Source organism: Lagopus leucura, unplaced genomic scaffold, assembly GCF_019238085.1.
Source record: "Lagopus leucura isolate 7727_CA_CO unplaced genomic scaffold, USGS_WTPT01 Super-Scaffold_100002, whole genome shotgun sequence".
NCBI classification, from domain to species: domain Eukaryota; kingdom Metazoa; phylum Chordata; class Aves; order Galliformes; family Phasianidae; genus Lagopus; species Lagopus leucura.
In genome coordinates, this window is record NW_024962263.1 from 20,732,078 (window position 1) to 20,757,972 (window position 25,895).

Consider the following 25,895-nt stretch of genomic DNA (forward strand, 5'->3'; position numbering starts at 1 on the left):
AAAGAACTTGAAAATATTGTGCATTCCTTCAAATACTAGAACAAAACATTCTGGAGAAAAATATTGAAGCGGAAATAACCCCTCTGTTTTTGTAGATAGTAGCCTGAGAGGCTAAAAGCTTGAATTATTGTTCTTCTAAACCTCTGGGTAATGTTGTTTTCCATACAGCATGGTTAGTATGAAATCTCATTTTTAAAGCAAAATGTCAGGATTACACATTCCTGCCATTCCCCTTTCTTTACTGACATGATTTGGCAGTGTGAAAGGAAATGAAGTAACACTTTAAATGAAGAGAGGTTGAGGATTCTTAATGACTTTATGCCCTCATGCTACTATTTAAAAAACAAAAACAGGTGGCAAAACCCTTGATGTAACCATCTCCTGAATGAGTACTTGAAAAGGCATATGGCAGTGTTTGTTAAAACAGAAATTTCCTGATCATAACATCCATGAAAACAGGTAATACGTTCAGTAAGGCCGTACACAAACATGCATCTTCTGTTTTCTGGGAACATATAAACAGAAACCCAGCCAAGGGATATCCATTTGCATCAATAAAAAAATATACCATATGATTTTCAAATCAGCACAGTATGGCTGAGTTTTAGCTTATCTTTGAAGGGGCATAACAAATGAGCAATTTGTTTATCAGAAATTCTTCAAGACAAATTTACTCTTTAACTATCTATATGGGAACTGTTGAGTCACAGCCTGAACCACTGATTGATCACCTGAGGCAAGGACTGAATCAGCCACGGGAGCACAGGTGAAGGCAATTCAGCCAGAAGTGGTGGAGCCTGGCTGCACCTCTCCTAGACACCATTTAAGGGCTGACTGCCATGGGGGAAGGGTCTCTTTCTGGAGATTCCCTTCTCTTTAGAGTCCTTCCTGTGGATCTTGATCTTTGGGCACAGGTGAGCATTCCTTCCCTGTTTGTTTCTCTTCCCATTTTTGCCATGATAATCTGTCTAGCTGTAACACTATTTTTAATGAAAACTAAAGGCAGCAATAAAAAACGCAAAGCCCAATTTAGTGCAATGTACCTGCAAATGGTTCCATCTGGAATGGACACTAAGTAGAAGTAAAGAGATGCTGGTTTAAGCTGTACAGCCTCTTGAGCACTATGTGCTGAAACCCGCTACTAACATCAGAAAAGTTGCATTTTCTTAAAAGAAGACAGAAATTCCTGAAGAAGTGCCAGACTATAAGGAAATATGCATATTGAGTGCTGTTGTTCACAGAAGATAGGGAATGCCTGAGTGGGAATTGTGTATTTGATGAAATGTTGGATACACTGTCAGTCTTAAGCTTCACAGAAAATCTCTGAGCTGCTTTGCTTGAGAATGCAATTTGGCAATTAGCTACGTTTCTTTCCAACTGAAGCCAGTTTATCCACAATGATTTCTTCTTGCTCCTTGGGGCCTCTGTGACAACAGACTTCAGGACAGATGGTGACAATAATCTGTGGGGACCTGCACTCTTAAAGTTTACCTTGGCTTATGCGCAGGAGGGCAAAGGTATCAGCTGAGAGGAGGGCAGCTGAGTATATCAATAAAGAGAAAAATTTTGGGGGAGTAAAAGACTGGGGAGTAAAGCCATTACTGGCATACAGAGGAGGCAGAGAGCAACCTTAGGAAGATCCAGGGTACGGTTATAGGCAAGTGGGAGGAGGGGAAGAAGAGAAGGGATTGAAAACTTACTGGTGTAGGATATGGGAACAGAGAATAAGATATCTAACAGATGCAAAAGATACAAAAACAGATGTGGAAAGGAGGAAAAAATAGCAGCAAAGGGGATTAGAAGCAAGAAGAGTCTTTTCCAACAGCTGTAGGGTTCTATTGCAAAGTTTGGCTTTGTGCCAGTGACTCGTGTGCTAGTGTTAACAGAAAAGTAGAGATCTGACTTAACAGTATATAAATGTACTCCCTCATGTACTGGCATTAATAATAAAAAAAAAATCATTAAAGTTCATTTCCGGCTTATTAGCCACCCTGAAGGGTTGGCTGTTATTTTGCAGTTTCAATTCAGAACCAGTGATAAGCATTGCATCTCTTTGTTTCTTTTAGATAACCTGTCCCTGGGTGGTTTCCCAATTGACTATCATCTGGCTTTACAATTTTAACCTTTTCTTTCTTTTATTTTAAATACTTTTAATAAAATTAATGTGTCTATTGTTTCAGTAAAAACCTTTTTTTCCCCCTAGAATCTTTTTTTGCTGAAATGATAGAAGCCAAAGCAGTGAAATGGCCAAGTATAAGCATTCAAAATCTTTCTGTGCATTTTCCTTTTGTTCTACAGCTGTTGTTTCTATGGAGTAGTTACTGTTGCTATGTATTTTTTCCTCTGTCTTTGCTAGAACATGACTGGCTGGGTCAACCTGCTCATAGTGGTAGTATGGAATAACATAATTGCTGCTTGATTAGAAGAGGTATTTTAAATACAGTTTTCTGTGTTGGAGAAATCCCTATAATGTTTTCATTTTTCTAGCAGTGGCAAAATCATGAGTAATTAACCAAATGAGGCACAGTCAATTATGATGAAGTGCACTGGGAAGAAAGCAAGGGAAAGGGGTAAATCTGGGCAATATTCAATACTGCAGTGTCCTCAACTTTGCCACTACATGCTGTGAGCTTATGCATGTCAGTCTAAAACGTCTAAAGCAATGAAGCAGTGATCCTTTAACCATTTTAATTGATACTATGCAGTCAGGCAGGTTAAGTAGTAACCTGCCACAGCTGACTAGACTAAAGAACCTCTATCAGGCTATGTTCTCATAGGTGCACTCAAATGGATGCTTTCAGCTATAGGACATGCAGGTGCCCAACACCAAGCTTCTGAGAAATGTTTTGAGCCAAGCAAGTTTTAAGAGCTAAAGAGTTGTTTCTCACAGAACTGAGATGAAAGCAAACTAAGAATATATCATTGGTAGATGCTAGCATGTTGCATCCTCTTCCACTTCTTGTGTTGTATTCTATCACTGATGTTTGATCAAATGGTCTTTTATTATGAGAAATAGCTAATGCAACCTACAAATGAGAAAAAAGAAATATTGTGCTGATTGTTTTCTCACGAGTTTTTTGAGCACTGAATTTCTGAGTCAGCCAGATCCCACAGCATTTGCAGCTCAGAGCATGCTTGAGCAAAAAACTGAATTTTGTCATCTTGAATATCTTGCTGACAGAGAAAGTGCCTTAAGATATTCCAGATGGATCCAAAACAGAATGTGGTATAGAGATGAAGCAGCTCAGAGATGAGAGATGCTGATCTGCACTGTCAAGTGCTGATGTGGATGAGTTCTGACTGCTCTACAGAGACAGGCTCAGCAGAGATGGATTCAGCCCACAGAAAGTTTAAGGAGTCCAAGAACTTCCTATCAGCAGAAAAGATTTCATGCTTGCAACCTTCCTTTTAGTTAAGGCTTCTGTGAATACTGATTTACCTCTGAATTATTAGAGACCTCTTCATAAAGAGAGGATGTAAAATAAAAGAGTAGCAGCTTACAATAGGAAGTGGAGTCAGAATGCATAAGCGTGTCAGGGAGAACAGTGTTTTTAGCCCAGACCATTTTAAATATACAACAGGGCAAAGGCTCACCTGTTTGCACAATCTCAAAATTTTACAATAGAAATGCCAGTATAAAATTAGCTAGAAATAAGAGGGTATCAGCAAAGGAATTGAAACAAAGGCAGTGTCAGCTGTGCTAGTGTGCTGTCCTGTGCCAGATGTATAATGAACACATGGTGGTACAGTGATCACATTGGAAAAACACCATGGTCATCTGAGAATAGTTATTAAACAGTGAATATCTGATATCCACTGTTTGTTTCCTATTTGCTTTAGGCTTAGAAGTTCATTAAAATGGTACAATGTGACCTTTAGATTTGAGAGGTATAATTTGATATATAACTTCTACATTATAACAGTTTTTCTCAAATTAGGCCTAAGCTTAGAAGGAACCATAACAAGTGTGAGTCTGTTATCATGGTGCATGTGGAAAAAAAAAAATGGATTTAAACAGGTGGGTTTAAAAATGCACTCTTTTATGCACTCAGTAAATGCAAAGGTCCTGTAAACAAAGAGGTGACATTTCTTAGAAAATTGGAAAATGTGAAGATGCAACTTAACTTAAAGAGCTTACTTAGAATTCCAGTTGAAAAGAAATGACAATGGTATAGTCAGTGCTTGATAGGAAATGCTTACCAAAATTAACATCACTTGAGGCTCCCAGTACCTGGCTTTTATGGAGCTCATATTAAGACAGCTTAAGGCAAAGACTGTACAATGTTGTAGCCACTTCCTCCCCTCAGAAAAAAAGAAAATATTGTTTTCTCTATTGAGGATCAGACTAAGCCAAATAAATTTACAGGCTGGAAGAGCTGGGGCTGTTCAGCCTGAAGAAGAGAAGGCTCTGGGGAGACCTTATAGTGGTGTTTCAGTATCTAAAGGGGGGGCTATAAGAAAGAAGGGGACAGATTCTATAGCAGGATCTGTTGTGATAGCACAAGGGGAAATGGTTTCAAACAGAAAGAGAGGAGATTTAGGCTGGGTATGAGGAAGAAGTTTTTTTATAATGGTGAGACGCTGGAACAGGTTGTCCAGAGAGGTGGTAGAAGCCCCATCCTTGAAGACATTCAGTATCAGGCTGGATGGGGCTCTGGGAAACTTGATCTAGCTGTAGGTGTTCCTGTTCGCTGAAGCAGAGTTTGACTAGGTGATTTTTAAATGTCTTTTCCAATTCAAATATTCTATGCAGTTTTTTCGCAAAATCATTAGCAACTGAGGCAAGGTGAAGCTTTATTTGGACAAGAGTTCTGCTGCAAAGGTAGTGCTATTACTAAGTGTAACAGCATGATGGGAAGTAATACAATAAAGTCAGCTATTGAATGGATTTGAGACTGCATCCACTAATTTGAGCTGAGCTGCATTTATTCCTGACAGCTAGAAATAAAATAAACAGAAAATTAAGATTTCTGTTAAGTGATTCTGTAATTTTATGGATGTTCTCTTTATTATAACTTAACTCATTACAATATCAGATATTGCAAATAAATATTTGATGTTGCAAAGAGATGTGTATACAGTAAATCTGCTACCAAAATTATTTAGCCTGTGTAGCATAAAATTTTCCTTTATTTATATTTTAAAGACTTACTAGAAGGGATCTGTGTCTGAAGAATGAGAAGCACAATGCTGATCCCCTGATGTACCCTAAACCCTTTCCCTGTGGAGTACAGTTGGTAGTTTTGAGAAGTATGTTGCATATACAACACACTTCGCTCCCTTTACACCAGGAAGTGAAATGTATGGGAAAAGATTACATGCTGAGGTAGTGTGTTACAGTTATGCACTTTGAGATTAAACTATTAATTAATGGTATTCTCTCCTAATTCTCTTCAATTCTTTTGTAGTGTTTGAGAAATACAGCAGGTGGTTCCCTGGACATGTCTAGTTTTTGGGAAGCTGTTTTGTGAGAAAGTTTTGTGCAAAGAGATATAAATGCTTTCTTGCAATGCATATAAGTTTATGACAGCATTTTTTTTTTTTTTTTTTTTTTTACACTTGGCATTCTTTAGGACAGTTAACATTTTCTTTCCATAAGATGTGGTATAGTATTCTACAACAAGCACTAGAGATAATCCTAAAACTTCAACTTAGAATATGAATGGAAAACATCTGTTTCCCAACTATCCATCTTATAGTACTGCTTTGCAGTTAAGGGAGATCTCATCTCCTGGCACTGCTTCCCTCCACTATCCTTCTGGAAGACAGATAAAAATGGTTTAGCTGTCAAGCTGTGTCATGATAGTTGCACTGGTATCCAGAGGGGTTGCAGCTTTATAGAATTAATATTCCATCCAGAGGCCTTCCTTACAGAATCAGTGGAAGACTTCTTGTATTTTATTTCACCAGTGATTGTAGAGCCATTTGAAATCTCCTGGTAACAAGTTTGATCTGCTCTTATATGGTGACCCATTGTCCTGCAGTGTGGTAGTGGAAACTGAAATATTAGAAAGCTTCCTTTTGCAACAATGGAGAACCAGAATTTTTTTACGGTTGATTTTTCTTGGGACTTTACTCAATTTTTACATCAGGAAAAAGGAATTTCCTCTAGTTACCCTAGTACATTAGTGGTAGACAGAAACACTAATTACATTGCCGTAGTATGTAATAACACCAACAGGTACTAGTTTCCCCCTTTTTTTCTTTATTTTTATTTTTTTTTATTTTTAAAGGAACATGTGAAAGTGTTATAGGATTGTCCTGAACGGTGCTTTAGTTCTGGTACAATCATAACAATCACACAATATGTTGCTCCAGGGCTTTTTATTTCCCCGATCAGGTGGGAGACTTATTAGTCAGATATTCCTCTGTTGACTGTGAGACTAGGTTTTAAGGACAACATACAGAACGAAGTAGGAATATGAAGGAAGAAAGAAAAGGTCAATTCCTATTCCACTTGAATATATTTCATTTAACAAAACAAGAAAACCAGTGTGTTTTACTGAAGAAGCAGAGTTTAAATGTATGTGCACTTACTAACCAGTTTAAAAGTAAAAGACTTTTCTAAGTTTTTTTATTTTTATGGATAATGTAGTCTAAGTATTGTCCATTAGGGTTTTCATAAATACCTTGAAATATGAGTTACAGGATTGTTTTCTACCAGGATTTGTTTTGTTTTGCTTGATTCTAAGAAAAACAGAATCTGACCAAGAGCATTCATGAGGATCAATTCATATATCTCTGAGGTCAATTTTTGTTGTTTTTCAGTTATATTTTGCTGTACACTTTCCTTTATGCATTCAGAAGCTATGACTGTAAGCTTGAAATCCAGGTCTTTCCGAGAAAATCAGTGTATTGGGATTTACTTTCTAGAACTGTAATATTACATTTCTGTTAATACTGAACTGTTTTAGGAGATATGCTTAGCAATTTGTTTATTTTATGACTAACGTAGTGTCTGTTTGCTTGATCTGAAATGGTGCAATTGAAGGACAATCAGTATCATTTTTGTCTTTGTGTTAATCAGTGTCTGTCAGAGTTGCATTGTTAGACAAATCATCTGTATAAATTGATAATATTACAGTAAGACCACATTTGTTATTCCAAATTTGTGCAGATTTTCTATTAAATTTCCCACAGCAGAAGCTCTGTAAAAATTAAAATTTGGAATTTATATAGTAGGTGCTATCCACAGAAATCATTGCCTGAGTGATACTGAGCATGTTGCTTAATGGTTGGACTATTATTATGTCTAACTAGTACTGCTTACTGAGTGATACATTTCTCAGACTATTACATTTAATGTTAGCTGGTGAATGGAAAGAACACTGATAAATATATAATGTGGAGTGCATTCACTTGGTGCCAGACTGGCAGAAGCTTGTGTGAATGTTGGTTGCTTAATCAGGGAAGAAGTACAGTGCTCAAAATGGTGCTGCTCAGGCTGATGTGATCTGCCAACTTCCCTCAATGCTGAGCCAGAATTTTTTGTTATGGAAGTGAAAGGGGGTGTGAGTAAGGTCCCACTATCTGACAAATTTCTGTTCCTCTATGAGTCCTGCTGGTGATGATAGCTCATAGTATTGAAAATTGCTATAAAGTGAACAGGTGTCATAAATTCAGATCAATTTGGGATGTGCTTGTTTTTCATCAGACCAAAAAGCTTTGTTTATGACCTGTAGCTTAGACTTAGGGTAGTAAGCACTTTCACCAGTAGAGTGAAGATGATAAATCTGTTGCCAAATCACTATGTACTCAATACATTTAAATGTCTACAACATCTTTATTTGCAGTTGTTTTTTCAGTTTTTAATCCTTTTTGCACATATTAAACAAGTCCAATGTGATTTTTAAAGCACCTTCTTCAGTGTACTGCCTCAAGAAGTTCCTCTGTTGATAACCACGTTATAATGTTGAAACAATGTCTAAAGAGCTTGCTGGGAGAAGTGTGCTGTGTGGATGAAGAGGAATTATTTTAGGCAGCATATATGTAGGTTGCGGTGAAAGTAGTGCCTCCTCTTTATTTCCATGGAAACTGCAACAAATATAATGAGTACAATAATACTATTTGATAGGGCAATTTCTCAGCTACAAAACACTGTTTTTTCAGCAGTCATCACCATTAGCTATGCATTTTTTGCCAGCCGCAAACAAGATCCTGCATGCCATACTTGTCAAAATCTGCACCAGAGGTGATGACACACTGTTGCTGTCACCCCTGCTGAAACTTACCACCCATTGCCTCCCTGTGCTCACATCCACTGCCTGTTCTCTGTAATTGTTCATCAAGCATCAATGAATGTCAGTAGGTGAAAATTTTTCAGCATGGCGGAATTAAATTCTGCACCTTTGTCTCACGACCTTCCATATCAGATGCCATTTTTGTCAGACTGCCACTTGGCCGCCATCTGTCACATGGGGGAAAAAGAAAGGAATAGAATGTAAGTGTGAAGTTTTAACCATATCACCAATGGCCGCCTCTAACACTGTGGGGCAAGATAATGAAATATGAGGCACTACTTTCAGAGCAGCCCATGTAAAACATACAGTTAACATATGTAAGTAACAAGACTTACATTAACTGTTAATAAATATAAAAAAGAAAGCAACAAAAACATAAAATTAGTGAGATACTTGACCCTGTTTTTGTGAGACTAATGCAGTAGTCTAGCTCAGTTGTTGCCATTCTTAGTGAGCTGTCAAGATGTTTGTCAGAGATTTTTTTTATTAAAACTTTACTCTTCCTGTACTTTATCCTTAACAATATTCACAAATGTGAGTACTGCCAAAAAGTGATCACTTGAACAAGGCCTGTTGTGAAGTGAGATATATCTTTCTCTGTTAAGAGAGATCTTATAACAGCCTTGTAAAGAGACACGATCAAATTTTTAGTTGAACATCTGATTGCAGCTCCATACAATCTATTCGAAAATGTGTAGCTAATGTGTTTATTTCTGCTGAAATGGAGTCACAAATATAAATTAATTTTTTTTTCAGTAATCTTGAAACATTTCTCAAATTCCTTAATCTAAACAGCACAGTTGCATATTTTTCACTGTTCATAAGACTGTGTTTAGCCAATGTATCCAAATGCATACGATTATTTGACATAACTTGACTCAGGATTCCACAACGTCCTCCTCCTGCTTTGATTTCAGCTGAAACAGTTGTAATAGAGCATCAATGTTCAGTTGTTGCTGAGCAATGACTATGTGTCTGAGGCTGGGCTGGGCTGCTTGGCAGAGCAGATTGGTTGCCATGATGGGGTGGGCCACACTGAGCTATGCCAGGCTGCGTGCAGCCCATGGGCTTCAAGTTGGACATACCCTTTTTGCTCTGTTTCCAATGAGTGTGTTCTGGGCTTCCGCATCTTAATCCTCTGCTGAAGGGCATACCCTGTGCCAAAGGAATATAAAATGATGTAATGAAGTTGCACCCAAATGTGTGAGGCCAAGAGTCTGGAATGAGCCTTCTTAGATATTGCAGTTCTTCTATCCTTTGAGTGTTTCATGCTCAGTTTCCAGCGAGCATGAATACAGTTCAAGATCATAACTGTGTTTATGCTTGGTTTAGTAATAGGACAAAAGACCAACATTTTAGGAAGTAGGTATTCCTTCTCTGTATCTGTGGTAGAGTCTGTAAAAACTATGTTATGTATTAAAAGCTTTCCTTCAACAGCACAGTTTCTTGCTGGTGATTGTCTTTATCTTCCAAAACTAATATGAAGTAATAAGCATGAAATGCAGCAAGGAAAGCAGTGAGGAATGCTAAAGATAAATTACCTCTGTCTTTGCAGTAAAAGCATGATTAAGCTGATATGTGAGCCCAGATCTTCCGAGTTACAGTCCAACATATCTAGACTCTTAAGCAAATTAATGGCTACAATTTTGCAAAGCATAGTATTATACTACTGCTTATTTTTAAAAATCTATAATTGCTAGTGCATCTAACACAAAAAAATGCCTGTACTTGTCTGTCCTTCCACCTCTACTCTCCTGAAGTCTCAAAATCTTAAAAACTGCTGGGAACATATGAAAGAAAATGAAATTAGAAACGGGTAAAATATTCATTATTTGCATGTTAGTTATTTGTGGTTAAATATCACTACAGGATCGCTAATTCAAAAGCCTACAATCAAGTTGAACTGATAATTATTTGAAAGTGAAACATAACTTGTCATTCTTTTAATGTATGACACATTATTGGTCATAAGATTTTACAACAAATTAATTTATTTGTTCTAAGTAATACTAGGTGACATGTTAAGCAAAATATTTCAGCCATCTGAGTCAAATTAATGAGAGAACTCTTTTCTAATGACAGGCAGAAAAGAGTTCAACAAGGTGTGAAATGGACTGCAGCACGAATTAAATCAAGCTTGGCTATTTAGTGAGCATATAATTGATCTATTGTGCAGCTAAGTAACTGAGAAAACAAACCTTTCACCATTGTGTGAACTCTATCAGAAATATGATGAAAAGTTGAAGAGATGCAGCCTATTATTTAATATTCATTGACACCTTAATAATAACAGCCATAAGTAGTGGAGATGCAGGTTCAATGTCAGAACTGAACATTCAGCACTGCATATTGTGAGATAAGTTGGGATAGGAAAAAAATTGAATTCAAATGCCAACCAAAGAAGACCCCACAGTAAGCAGGGAAGAAGAAAGGCAGCTTGACAGGTTTACAGTCAATGTATTTGAGGTTCTGGAAGGGGGAAAGTGGTGGGGAAAGACAGGGTTTCAATTTTTGGGATGTGAATAACAGGCAAGTGATATCTGTTTAATTAAATAGCCAATCCGGAGTATTTTGTATTACAAAAGAACTGTATGTGGAAGAGATGGGAGAGGTTATAGCAAGTTTGGATGCTATGCAAGCTAAAGATCCTGCACAGACTGCATGAGTCCAGCTGCAGTGAGGGACTGATGAGAGGGCAAAGGAATAGAGCAGAGTAAATAAAGCCTTTAGGAAATGTCATCTTTACTTTAAAGAACTTTGACTGCTTTTTAATTACATTTGAAGAAGTAATCATCATCCTCTGTGGCAATAAAACAGAATGTCAAGCCTAAAGCTGGGAAAGTTTGTGTTCTAGAGACTTGATATAATTTCATTTATTGAAAGAAAATGCTTAATCTTCTGAGGATAAAAAAAAATATTCCTATTAAGTACTGATGGGAAACTTCATCAATCAATTTGTGTTAATATTTTCCTCTTTATTTAAAAAAAATAATAATTTCCTCTTTATTCAAACAATGGTTAAATCTAATTGTTCTTGAAAAAGATGTATTTCAGCAATGGCAGGAAAGATTTAAAGTATTTTATTAATATGAAAACTTTGACTAATTTGACTAATACTTCTCTGAAATGATAAATTCCAGACAAATGCTGATTATGTATTTTTTTTACTTCATTTCTATTTGTCCTTGAAAAACATGAAGTTGCTGTATTAATTTATCAATTTTGTACAGATTGGTTAGATAATAGCAAGTTTGGATTCTACAGGTGCATTATTTAGTGATTCTGTAAATGAGTAATTTTTCCCACTTGAGGACCTCTAATGGTTTACAAACTGACAGAATAAATATCTACTTATTTATTGGCTTATTTTAAAGCACGAGATTTTAATCAGCACTTCAGTGATGGTAGTATCTAGAAATTATTTAGTCTTAGTGTCCTGTGAGGATTTAGTTTTGGCTGCATGTCATGCAACAGAAGTGGCTCCTCAGAGAGTCATAACAGCAGTATGATTTATTTCACTAGGTCAAAGGAAGTTCAAAACTTTGCTGGTACTTGGTTTCACAGCTGTAAGTGTAGTAGTGTAATAAGTAGTAGACCGAAGATAGGGATTATTGCTCTGATGGGGTTGGATTTAAAAGCTTCTCTTACACAGGCACTCGTTACTGTCTCCAGACATCCTACTACTAGCCACATGTGCAATATAAACTGTTTATAGTGCTCACCATCTTGACTGTAGTCTTTTGACCTCAATTTTTTTTTTTTGGAGACTTACTCCAAAACTGGAAATTAAATTTAATGTTTTTTATAACATTATTTGGCTTGTGTAGCCTTGGTGTGGATGCCGAAAGCGAACTCTGCTCTAGAAATCAGGTCTGATCAGAGATATTAAATGATTGTATTGCATGGAAGGATTACTGTAGTTTTCTTTGTTCATATGTATTTTGATTCCATAATTCATTAATACAGTGATGCGCTTGATAGCAACAGGACACAGGCTCATTATTGTATATGTTACATCTCAAAAGTGAGGCTTTCTCTCTCTGGAGATGCCAGGCTTGCTCTGTTTGAACTTGTCTTGGTGTCCCTAGAATTTATTTTTTTTACTCGATTTAGCCAATAATTTCTCTCCATAGTTTATGGCTAACTGTGGCCAGTTATTTCAGTTATTTTACTGTCCTTATGTTTGTATGGAACAACCATAACTTTACAGAGACTGTAGTAGAAAGTTGTAACAACAATCTTAAAAGAAGCAAACAAAAAACAGTGAAATGAGTCCAAGTGGATTCTAATCAGTTCTAATCATCTTGTTCATATAAATCAACTGCCTGATATTACTACCAGCAAAGTATGCTGGCAGCTGACATCTTGTAACCCACTAACACACATCTGAGTGAAGTGTTCAAATTCTGGAGGCTGGGAAGTGAGGGAAATCTGAGCATTACAATACAAAAAAAAAGTTGAAATTATAAAGTGTGTGTGTGTAGCAATCTCAATCAAATGATTTCTGAAGTTACGATAACGTAGTATTGCACTTTCACTTCATGGCAGCACCGGTGAAACACAAGCCAGATTTGTACATCAGACTTCTGGAAAAAAAGAACTTGATGGAAAGGGTCAATTCTAAAATAGCTTTAGTTTGAGCACTCTATGTATGGGATTAAAACTTTTTTTGCTATTAATTTCAATAATATTTGAATTGGTGGCGTTTTAAGGGAATGAAGTAAGCATTGGTCCTAACTTCATAGTTGCTGCGTTTGATGTGAATATAATACATGTAACTTTTTCTTATAGGATTTCATTGTCATTGTACTCTTATTTCCTTGCTCTTAATATATGCATTAGCTTGCCCTATGAGTGGGCATTCCCACTTTTTCACATTCCTATGTGAAGTTTCAGTTATTTACAGAATTGCTTTCAAGTACAACTGACATATCAGTTCCATTTTTTTTTTCTATAGAAACACTGTTAATCCTTATTTGTATAGTAAAAACTTTCTTACTTAATTAGTGCTAAATAATTTGTAATATTTCATGTTTTTTTTTATTTTTAGATTAATCATTCTTCAGAATGATGTCCAGGAGTTTTCACTGGAGAAAAGTCTAGTTTATTGGTGAAGCATATACACATTTACAACTGTGCATAAAAGAAATGATGAAAGACAGAACAAGTCAAATAATGTGAACGTGTTGCAGAAGTTCTTATTAGACGACTAGAATTTTTTTAAGTGAGCAGCAAGTGAAAAACAAAGACTGTCACCTTCAAGAACACAGATAATGTTTTATTTAAAACAGTAAACTTTAAAGTGCTATCTGCAATCTATTCTTAATGTGTTACCAATATTTAAGTGTTAAGGCTGCACAATAATTTAGAGATAGCAGTTTTGATTTAGTTTAACTCATTGTATGTAACAGTGAGTAGTGTAAGTGACTAGCTGGTGTTGAGGGTTGCCGAATAAAGCTGAACTGATAACAAATGGCAATAAGTGTATGGTGGGAAAGGCAAGCTGGCAAATTTGAAGGCTTAGATGCAACTGCGACAAACTGAGTGAGTAATGGTGTGTGCAGTAATGAAAATTAAGTGCTGCTGCTATGTGCCTCTTGCTGTTTGTGTCACTGAACGATGATGCATATACTAAGTATTTATTTGCCATGGTGGCCTCAACTGACACAAGAATCAAAGGAAGGTTTGTGATAGTTATATTACCAGCTCTTTACAATATTTGCATTAAGCTATCATGAGCATCACTAATTATGAAATCAGGAACGAGACAGATTTTAAAAAACTGATGGTTAGTGCTGTGATTCAGTGACAAAAGCTGTGATTAGGTTCCATATGTGTGAGTAGCTGTTTGAGTGCTGATATTAAAAACTTGCAAAGTAGCTTTTGTTAGTTGGTAAATTGTTATTTCCTAGAAAATATTTAAATGAATTGTAGAGATTCTAAAGGAGAGAAGAAGAGGAGTATGAAAAGGTTTAGTGTACTAGGGTGTTAAATAAGGGACAATGTGTCTGAGTTCCACCAATGGCTGCTATTGCTACCTGAGAATATGGGTTGACTGAATTTCTGATGATTTTCACTACGCGGATTTAGAGTTAAAATGGAGATTTGTATCTCTAAAGCTGCACCATCATTTCAGATGGATAGATGTGTAATTTGTTGCAACAGAAATGAACAACCAATAGAGAAGAAATTGCCGGCTTTCATTCAGTACTAATAAAACATATTAAAATAGAAAAGATAGTTAAAAACTGAAGAAATTGCTTATGCAATTTTAATAGGTACAGTATTTTCTACTGACCCATGTGGAGTTTTGTATCAAAATTTAACCTCAAGGTTTATATATGTTTAGGTCAACAAACCAACCAAAATGAATGAAATCTCTCTATAAGCATTAAGCTCCCGGTTAAATATTTCTGCTCATTAAACAGGCACACGTTCACCTCTGGAACACCCAGACTAGCTGCTCTGAATGCTGTATTTTAGAGCCAGTAATTAAGAATATCTTTGTCGCGTTGCTGAAGCTAAAGAGGAACACTAATAGGTAGTAAGCATCATGCTTTCAGCTGATGGAGATTATCCCCTTGTATCAATGCTACACGCTAACGCAGAATAATAGGTTTGGGTGAGGCTTAAGCAGAAGTTGTTCATTCTCTAAAATAAGAGAGTACGTATTTAGCTAGATCTTTTGAAAACAACATATTGAAACTTTGCAATTTTCATGTAACAGAAGAAATGAGGAATATGTATTTTAAAGCAGAAACCTAACACTAGAGTAAGAAAAGAAAAAGATGTTATAATTCACTAACAGAATCATAGAATCACGAAGGTTGGAAGAGATCTGCAAGATCATCTAGTCACTGTCCATCTATCACCAGTAGTTCTCACTAAGCCGTGTCCTTCAACACAAGATCTAAACCTTCCTTGAACACTTCTATAAACATAAAATAAATCGTGGACAGTAATTATTTTTTTATTCTGTAGCTAACAACAAGCAGGAAAACGCAATGTGCATTGGATTATTTCTTAGAGTTATATTAGTTTTTTATTCGTATGCAGAGGATATGTTGATGACAAAGAAAGCATAGTAACTAGGTAAATATTATGGTACAGAGCAAAGTCTAGTGAAGCAATTTCCATTTGCTGTCAGCTGCATGCCATTGCTCAGATCTATGTAGTTCATTTCTGAGAATGAAGTACTTGAAATTTTTGAACAACACTGCTAATGATACCAAGAATGGGACAAATTGTTAAAAAAGCAAACAAAGCACGGATATAAACCGATGTTAGGTAACTGTAGGAAGGTGATGACACTTGCTTAATTTTCCAGGGGTAAAATTTGAGAAATCTGAATTATGATGTTTTGAAAGTGAGAAATGTGACTCCTGCTTATTACAAACCGAAGCTGTATTCACAGTCTTGAAGCTCATGGTTGAGTGCTGAGATGATATGAACTGGCACTGTGTATCACATATCTAGCTTTGGCATGTGAAAGTTTTTGGATCTGTTTTGAAGTTGTACTTAGTAGTGTAACGTTTTGGGAGTTTTCTTTTAATAGTTCCATACTTGAGAAAAGTAATCTCTATATTATGATCTTTTCAGTAAATTTGGGTAAAGTTTTCTAGAAACTGGGAGGCCTGGAGGAATACTGGGAGATCATTATTTAATCGTAATCATCTAAAATATGAGGATTATAATCCTATGTAAAAGAAGTGTGTTTTTTGCTTTCCATGAACATCAAAAGACTATCTGCAGTTTTGTGAAATAAATAGCATCTTCTTGTGAATAGGCAATAGATAAAGTTGGGATCCATTTACACTGTAGCAAATTCAGAATTTAGGGAAATTTCTGTACAGAAAGAAACTTACTATGGCATGCTTCTGAATAACTCTTACCCTGTGTTTCAAGTCCATCCTACTACTCTTCTCATGGATGATTTCCTGTGAATAAGGCAAGTAAAAACTTTGCTGCTGCTAGCAGTTGTGTTATATCCAATTTCCTATAAAATAGCTTAATGAGAAGATTGAAGAAAAAAAAAAAAAAGAAGAGAAAGCAGTTATATTGTGTTATGGTACTACCAGAAATGTGACTGGAAGGTGGAAATACATAAAGAATGCAAAACACCACAATGTGGCTTATTTATGGTGTCATCTGCAACATGCGGTTGAACTTAATGATTTATGTCTTGTGCAAAAGCCAGGAACTGTGAATGAATTTAACATATTTAAAAGTAAAGATAGATTTAAACAAGAGAATAAGGAATAGACAGAAAGTATATAGAAGGAATATGAGTAATTTGTAGTAATCAAAACAAATCTTTCTACAGTTTATACAAGAAAATAATGTATTTATTATGATATTTCTGACAAAGCCAAAGTTTATGATGGCATCACTTGCAATAAGGCATTAGAAAATTCATACACATACAATCATGGAAAAATTTTAAAGCTATCACTTAAAAGATAACATTACTATTTCAAAAGATAAAAGTGGATTTTTTTTCAGTAACTACCAGCCAGTAGAGATAAAACTTAACACCTTGAAAATGATAAATATTCGTGAGAATAAAGGAGAGACAGTAACAGGAAACTGCTGAAAAGGATTCTTGATTTTCTCAAGGTCTTGGAACTCTTCTGCTGAAGCCAGTAGCAATATGACTTCTTGCACTGTAGTGCTGCTTGTGTTTGCCAAAGAAGGAGAATGCTATAACTTGGGATGCCATGGCATCTAGGACTTTCCTTGTTGTGTCCAAAGAGGGTTGACCAAGATCTGCTGTGAAGAAAGCTGGATGAATTCCTCAGGGTGCTGCTTTTTGGACACAACTTTTGGTTCTCCTTGTAGCTGCTTTACAGCCCTTCCTGTGCCTGATGGGCTTTTTGACATGATGGGCCCCAATGGGACTCATGGGACTCGGACTCCGCATATGGGACTCCCACATGCATATGTTAACTGGCTGTGTTCAATTGCTTTAGTAGCATGAAGCCCTTTACCTGCTTTGAATTTGCCTTTTATTTGCAATGATAATTCCATAAGCCAGGTCACAATTCTCTCTTGAGATCTACTTGCATTAAATTTGAGGATGAGAAATCTCAAAGAATTGTATGTGCTTTTCATCACGTAACCATGAGTGAAAAAGGCACCATAGTCACATTGAGATATTTACTAATGATAGACTCTGGGTAATGGATCATAACTTGCAGTATAGTAGTATTATTAGCTATTTTGTGTGTGGGAGTTTTAAACTTCACAGTAATTTGTACTGAGAATTTACACCTTTTATTAGAGTTCGTGGATTTTGACACTATTTAAAAGAAAATGCCCTCGGGTTATGCGTAACATGACCGAAGAAGGCTGAATTCATATTATACTCTTCTGGGACTCTGTATTGAGAGAGCTTTGCTGAATGTGAAGAAAAGCCATTTCACATAGTAAAGTGGCACCAAGCCCAGTTTCTTTATGGAAGCAAGATATACTCAGAAATTGATCATGTAACTTTTTTCTCTTTCTTTTTGCTATATATCACCTACTAAATAAAATTATTAAAGATAATTCCAGTCCCTTTATTAAATCAGATTTTATTTGAGGGAAAAGTGGTCTGTGCTCTTGGGAACAATTTGATATTCTAAAATGGCTTTCTCTGAAGTGTTTATTGAAATGGAGAAATTATTCTCTATTTTCTCCCTGTTTAGAATAGAAAACTATTCTAACACAGTGAATGACCCAAGAAAATGGAGAGTACAGAGCAAATAGTTTCTGATGAATGTGTGGAAGATACAGGTACAGAAGATGAAAAGTAAAATCATTTGAGGAAATGGGAACATGAGGTGCAAATGTATGAAGAGATAAAACGGTCACATTTTTACATTGGTGGAATAATGACGATAATTTGGAAAGTTGTTTAGGCCAGTGACATCAAACACTTGTACGTTAGCCTTCTGTGGATTAGCTTCCTGGAGGGAGAGCCTGGCTCTGACTCCTTCACATATTGGGAAGCGTGGGGTGAGATCTGAGGGAGTTCAAGAGAACTTATAAACAGGGTAGTATTATTAACATGAACTGTGATATTTTCAGTTGTCATTCTATTTACTAAAACTAAAGCTTAATTGTACACCAAGTATGAGATTTCGTGGCTATATAGATTGAAGTTGGAGTTCAGGGCCATGACTAGGTGAGCAAGGTCTGTTAGAGATATTCATGTAGAGGATGTGCCGAGTTCCAGTGGAGATCTAACTTGATAGTGTGCTGTGCTCCTCTACTCTTCTTTTTTTTTTTTTTTTTTTTTTTTCCTCTGCCCACTTTATTCATTTTATTTTTGTCCGCAATATTTCTGGCTTGGCAAATGATTTGCAGCCTATGAAGTACGTAAAGAAAGTAGCTCCTTGTTCATTCAGGATCGTAATAATCTCAGGGAGTTCAAATACTGAGGGTCTCTAATAAATACTATTTTGCACTCCTACTGAGAAACCTGAAATAAATTGTGATACTGGTAGGATAATCATTCCCCATCACCACATCTAAGTGGAAAATCATATAGCTTGGCATAGTTCTTTCCTTTTTAACTTTCAATAGAATTAGCAGTGATGTTAACATGATAGTGAATAATAACTAAAAGCACTGTTCTCAAAATATGTCTATTGGGCATTGTCGTCTTGACCTGTTTTTCACCAGCATTTATTACTGAAAATGTAAGGGCTACAATAACTGTTTTTTTCTGACACAAAGTGATATGAAGTCTTGTATATATACTGCAGATAGCATGATGCAACAATGATTTCAGATAATAAGGTGGTTTTTTCATGTTTAGATTGTAGGCTTGTAACTCGTTTAATGCTTTCATTGATTTAAGCATTATCTGGAGAATAAATTACATTAGAAATGATTTCAGGAGTAGGAATATAATGTTATTGAAGTAGAATGGGAAAGATTTTTCTTAGAAATGCAGTATGAATTTCTTTTTCTTTTTCTTTTTTTTTAAATCTTGTCTTAGAATAGTAGAGGAAAGCATGGAAGACTTTGTTGTACCTGGGAAATAATGAAGACAAAATAAAAACTACTGTGATTAAAAAATTTATGTAGGCATATATTAATGAAACTGGGACTGTATCCATTGCTTTTATGCATGTCTGCAGCATCTGAGATACATTAATAGTTCTGAAAATATGAATAATCAATATGAGTATTGATAACCAATCAAGAAAATGCAGATAACCTACAGCGTTCAGTTGCTTGCATATCAGGGCTCACTGGAAGTTAGCTGAAGCCAGCTGTATTCTCATGTCCTCTTTTTCAGTCAGTGTTGTCTTGTTCACTGTCACTGTGACAAATGAAAGCATTTCATGGCAGCAACTGTCAAAAGCCCTCTTGTGAGCCCTGTATTTTCTTTCTATTTTTCAGTCTGCAGCCACCATGAAATATGACAGCATATCAGTAAGCTACAACCCTCTGATCAAATGGGCTAGTTTTTAGTTAGTGGCTGGTGGCCATTTAAATGGTGAATGATGAGCTTTAGTTGGACATTTTTCACTGAAAGAGGAAATAAATCTCTCTTCATAGACTGCCTCATACTACAAACACAGAATATTTATCTGTAACATAAGAGCCTATTCAAACAATGCAATGCCAAACTCACTATAAATTGATGTGCTGTCTGATACATAAAAAAGATGCTTGGACTTTATCCTACTCACTATGAAGTTTCCTGCAACTTTGTCTTTTCTGACAGCCATATGAAATAGAAAAGGAAAGTATGCACAACAGTTACTGTAGCTCCCTTACATCTTAGTATTTTTCCTCTTCCACTCACTCCTCCTCCTATTCCTACCTTGGTATGCAGAACCTTCATTTAATTGAAAAAAAGGCTGATGCATTTTCAGTTATAAGTAGGCAGTGCTACTGAGTGGCAAGTACAAGTCTGTACTAGGAGATTAAATTATTCAGGGAATGAAAGGTATGTGTCCTGCATTAGTGCTAGTGCTATTACGAAAAAAAAAGTCACAAAATGAAGTTTCCTGAAGGAATCTCATTACAGCAAAGTAGTCATAGCCATTTTGTGACAAATTCAAAATCTGTGAATTTCAAACTCTAACCTGTAAGAAAAATGGGCTCAATCAATTTTACTTTTGCCTTTGGTCAAGCCGTAATATAGATGGGTATAATTTCCACAAACCTGCATCATTCAGAGTATACATATTAAAGTTATTTCTAACGTAATGTTAAATGTGTGTCAGCACAGACCCTAAACTGACCAAAAAAGCCAGAATGGCAGCAGATGTGACTGTATCACATGGAGCTCTGCCATGCATCATCATTCTCTGTGATAGAGATGGTTATACCAGATTTGACTAAGTCATCAGAATCATAGCTGGTTATCAAGAGTCCCAGTGTCTTCACTGACACTCGGAATAGATCATAGAAAATCTTGCATATTTATGCAAATTAATGAAAATGGTGCTTAGTCATGTTGCCAGGTTGAGCCTAGTTAAGAGTGAAAGAAGTCCCTGGTGTATAAGTCATGATAATACTGTAGGATATAAAAACTTTCAGTGTTCTTTCAAGCTGGCAAAGGGATTTATGGAATAAAAAATGTAATGCTGACCTTGGTATTGCAGTAAAGGCACAAAAAACTTGAAATGTGGGCCCTGGAGTTATGTGAACTGCTTCTAAAGACTTTTTTATTACGTGTCAAAGAGGTAAACTCACTCATGTAGCTCAACTTTTCGTATATTGGGAGATGTAATTCTCAATGCAGCTTTGGCAGTTGCTGAAGGAGAGAGATATTTCCATTTGGTTTTTTTTTTTTAAAAAAAAAAAAAGAGTATGAAGCTTGGTAGCTTTGGCTACATTGTATGTACAAGTATGGAGAAGAGGGAGGATACAAACTGATCTTCACAACTGAGTGTCAAAATTATAAGTTCAGTAACACTTTGACATTCCTTCAAGGTTTTCTATGTCTTAACTAGAGTATGTTTTGGATCATGTATTCAACTACTTATATGCAATTTATAGAACGCACCAAATATTTATTCTGTACTGATGCCTCGACTGTCCTGGCAGAGTTTTTGTAAAGAGCTCTCATTTTTCAGAAGTTCTGGGAGGAAGGAATGTCTTGCATCTGTCTTGTAAGAAGCTCATCTGGCCGAACCACAGACATTTTGTTTATTAAGCCTGGGCTAAGCTACCTGTTTTGATCTTGCTTGTAACTAGATTGTTGATACATGACTAAGCTACGAGTAGCTAACTAAAATGGAATGAACATCTTTCTCAGATAAGCTAGTGTAAGACGCATGCTTGGAGTTACACTACCACATCATCATTAAATTTAACTTCTTTTTTTAAACCTGTCTTGCTAGCATGCTACACAAAGTAGTGGTTTTGACCTTTTGAGTAGTGTTTAGCCTTAGGCCTTAGTAGCACTGAAAAGCTTATAGATTATATGACTGAATAAGAAATGGTCACTCAGTTGCATGCTCTGGCTCTTTGCAGCGCTCAGTGTTGCCAATAAATTGACACTGAAATATTTCATTGAAATTGAAATATTCGTTCCTACCAGTTTTTATGTACGATATGAAGGGTTATATAACTTGGCATGAAATGCAATAAATGGATTTTGATCCATGAGGTAGATATACACGAGAAGCTTCTTCATTATTCCCACATGTGACGTGAGAAGATGTGTGTGTTATGAAGTCTTTCTAAGTCTTCAGCATATGCTAAACGCAGAAAGGTTCAATGTTTATGAGGAATAATTTATTTTCATTGGTTTGCAAAACAGGATGATAATCTGCCTTCTCAAAATTCTTGAATATTTATATTTGTTTCATTAATTCCTTGTAAAATTCCCAGACTTTAATTTGAAGTATGGCAATACTGGTGTCCAGCAGCAAATAACTTTTAAAAGCTTTTGCTAGACATTAAAATTTTTGTTGTTACTTAATGAATCACATTTTGAGCAGAAGTATTATTTACAAGCATATGAAATTATATTTCTTGTAGTAGCTACATTTAGATTCTGTCACGTGGTGGTGGATGAATGGAAAACAACAAATATAGTAACTATATATAACTACTATATATAACAACAAACATTGGCTTTATATAACTAATCATTATATCAGACTCATCCGTAATTTGCTGAAATATAACTCATTGTCTGGATGAAAAAAAAAGATCAGAATCAGTGAAATTTCAATGATTCATTTCATTTGAAAAAAAAAAATAGTAGTTCAAACTGGATGAAATTAAAACTATTATGTAACTTGTTTGGTGCCAGTGTAAAGACATGGTATCTGCTGAAGACAGAGTGTGGCAGATCTGCTCATGGTTTAGAATCATAGAATCATTACAATTAGAAGGGACTTCCAAGGTCATCCAGTCAGAAATCCTTAAGAACTGCAGGTCGACCATACTAGAGAATAAAAGATAAGTAGAAATAGATTAATCAGACTTTTTACCTAAAAATTTAGAGAACTCATGTATAAATAAAATAACTGAATTTTAGACATGATTAATTAAATGTTTTTAAGGAGTAGGTTACTAGAAATTAGATTGAACTGGCTAGTATGAAATCGAGGGTCATTCATGTGGTTACAAGGAAAATTTTACTAGGCTCAGTAAGTGTGTAATTTAGAAATAACTAAAGGTGTAAGAATGTGTGTGCTCTTATTCAATTACCTATCAATTCTAAATTGTCCATGTGATCTGTCTTTACAAAATGTACTTATGACCTTAGGTTACAGAAGGAAAGGTGTTTCCAGGTGAAATGGAAAAGTATTATTGACATTCCATCAAATGTTGTAATTCATTAAATTTGGATTTGATATCTGTTTTTGATGGCTGCAGAAGCTGAAGATACAGTTATTTTCAGCTTTCTGTCTTTCATGAACGTGACTTCTGTAGCTACATGCTAGTTCTTGCACATCCTAATAGTGTTAGAGGTGTCACTGAAGCATCTCAGCATTCAGAATAATAAAATAATGCAGCAGAAAATTTAGTTACACTTAAATTATTGAAAGGGGTAGGCAAATAAAGTGCTGAAAGAAGTACTGTTTTCTATGACAATGGATTCAGTGCATCTTTTGAAAGTTTATTACTGAAGGGAAAGTAAAACACACAAAACAACAAAAATGTTGTACTCTACTTTTTCACAAGGTAAGTTGTGTCTTTCATCTATTTTCTTGTCCCACTAACTTACACCTGGCTTAACTCACACTGTGAAATACATTTTCTCTCTTTTCTGTCACCTCTAGACTCACGGGTATTCCTCTTGCTTGTTCATCCTTGCCAGCTTTGCTAACCTCTTCAAAGAGGTTTAGCACTTTCTTTCTTCTTGAAGCGCCATCTGTGTTGTTTTGGTTTTAGCAATGCATCACTCAGCACAGGACAGGTGACCTGCTAAAATGTACCTTAGACATACATTTTGGAAAAGATTGTTTTCTAAAGTTCAGCGGGGTGTGCAAGTTTGCCAGATCTACAAGCAACTGCAGACTGGTGCCAGTCTTACTAATACCATATCCTAATTTTGATCAAAACATTAATTATGAGATTGTGCACACTGGAAGCGTTAAGATTATTTCAGGTTTAGTCTGTGTAAAATCCAGTGAATTGGATAGCTGAAAATTATTGACTAGCATATTATTCTCAAATACTTTCCTACGGGCTTTATTTCTCTTGATAAAAAAAAGCTTGCTGTTTTGTGTACGCTGGAAAAGTTCCTCCAGAGATCTCTGGAAAAAGATGCTGGAGATTTTCCATAGATGTTATCAGTCTTGGTCACTGAAGATGGGAACAATGAGCATGCAGACACATAATGGAGAGATCTGAGAGTAATTGTGGTTAGAGTATTTCTATTTTTCTAGAGAGGTTGGGTATTGTTACTGGTCTTTGCTGTACTGTCTGCAGCACTTCTGTTCTTCAGATGATATGTTAGTGACCAAGTGCATGTTTATGACTTATTAAATCAGTGACCTACAATGAGATAAGACTAACACTATATTTGTAAAGAAAGTTCACCCACTCTGTTACGAGGAGTTAGCTGAAATTAATAGCTTCCTTATTTATAAACATCTTGACCTTTCAGTTTTTCTTTCCATCAAAATATTTGCAAACAAAATGTGAGCCAGAGAGTATACAAATGCTGATCCTTCTTGTATGCAAATATTCTTAAGAAATGAAACATGGATAATTTTTAACATTAAATTTAGTTTTACCACTGAAAGAATTGAGGAGAGATTAAGACTCAAACTAGCCTGGGGATTATTAGAGAAGTAGCTGTCCTTTTCTGAGAGTTATTAGCATATCAGCCTTAAAACTGCGTTGTAACACTATGCTCGCCACTACTAATTCAGTTAGAAATTTTGTTCTAGTAATGTCTGTGATGCAAGAAACTCCTGGTTAGTTTTGTATTAGTTGTTTTCATTCTTAAGCACAGCCTGCTGTAAATCAGAGGTTGAGGTTTTTTTTCTACGAGAGCTGCTCTAGAATGAATGCCTCCTATTTTATGATGTTGGCCCTTGGTGGTATGGCAGTAGAGGTTGAACCTTCCTATCAACATTCCATTGCATTTTATTGCCTTGTGACAGAAGCAACAGAGGGACAGTCTGACAAAATAGTGTCTGACTTGAAAGTGTGGCATATCATTGAATTCCTCCTTGAGGAAAAAATGGCACCCACTGATATTCATTGATGCTTGCTGATGTAAGCACACTGAGGTGGTGGGTGGTGCGTTTCAGCAGTGGCAACAGCGGTGTGAATCACAAGCCACATTCTGGAGCATCATAAGATTTTGACGAGTGCGTTGTACACTCTTGTTCATGGCTGGTGAAGTGCATAGCTCCTGGTGCTGACTATATTGAAAAAGAGTGCTTTGTAGCTGAGAATGTGTTCTATCAAGTAGTGTTATTGTACTCTTCATATCCATTGTAGTTTCTATTCATTGTAGGTTTCAGAGCAACCTACATGAGTTGTTCTATCAAATTTGAAATTGATGTTCCCTTAGGAATTAAAGTATAATTGATTTCATTTCTGTTCCTGCATACATTTCCCTCGGCAGTTTATATGCTATTTATCTGTTGTGTGTCTATTGGTTATAACGTAATGTTAGAATGCCATTTCCTAAATTTAACATCTCATAAATCTTTACCTTGTTGTTGCTGTAATTACTTGTGTTTCATATAGTGTTACAATGATAATTCACTTTGTGATGAATTTTAGTAAAAGTTAAAAGCGTATATAAAGATATGCATAGTTCTGGAATAGATTACAGTTGTTTGAAATTAGAATTTATTAGAAATAGCCAACAATTGATTACACTGATACTTCTCTCATGATTGCAAAGCATTCATTTCATTATGCCTCTTTTGTGAGCACCTCTATGATAAATTAATGTCATTTTATAACCTGTGACTTGGCATCTGCTGATACTAGTTGAATTGTAAAACTTCGGGATCATTATTTATTGAAGTTCATTTTCTTGGTACTATACATTAAAAAACTCATTCCAATATTTATATAATGTTATTATTTTTTTCCCCTGGTATGTAAGTCCAATTTTGAAAGGGAAACTATAGGAGAAGCTTACATTTTTGACATTCAAAAAGTTCTCTCAAACAAGGAAGAAAGCTGAATAGCTACTGGTTTGATTTTATTCTTCGTAGTATTTGA

At 35.7% G+C, this 25,895-nt stretch overlaps 1 long non-coding RNA gene across 1 annotated transcript; it reads left to right on the forward strand.

Annotated features, from left to right (window-relative positions):
* The first annotated feature begins 867 nt into the window (after window positions 1-867).
* On the forward strand, window positions 868-17,786 carry LOC122179273. Its single transcript, XR_006178621.1, has 2 exons — window positions 868-914; window positions 16,857-17,786. It is a non-coding gene; the product is annotated as an uncharacterized LOC122179273 (long non-coding RNA).
* Window positions 17,787-25,895: the final 8,109 nt, after the last annotated feature.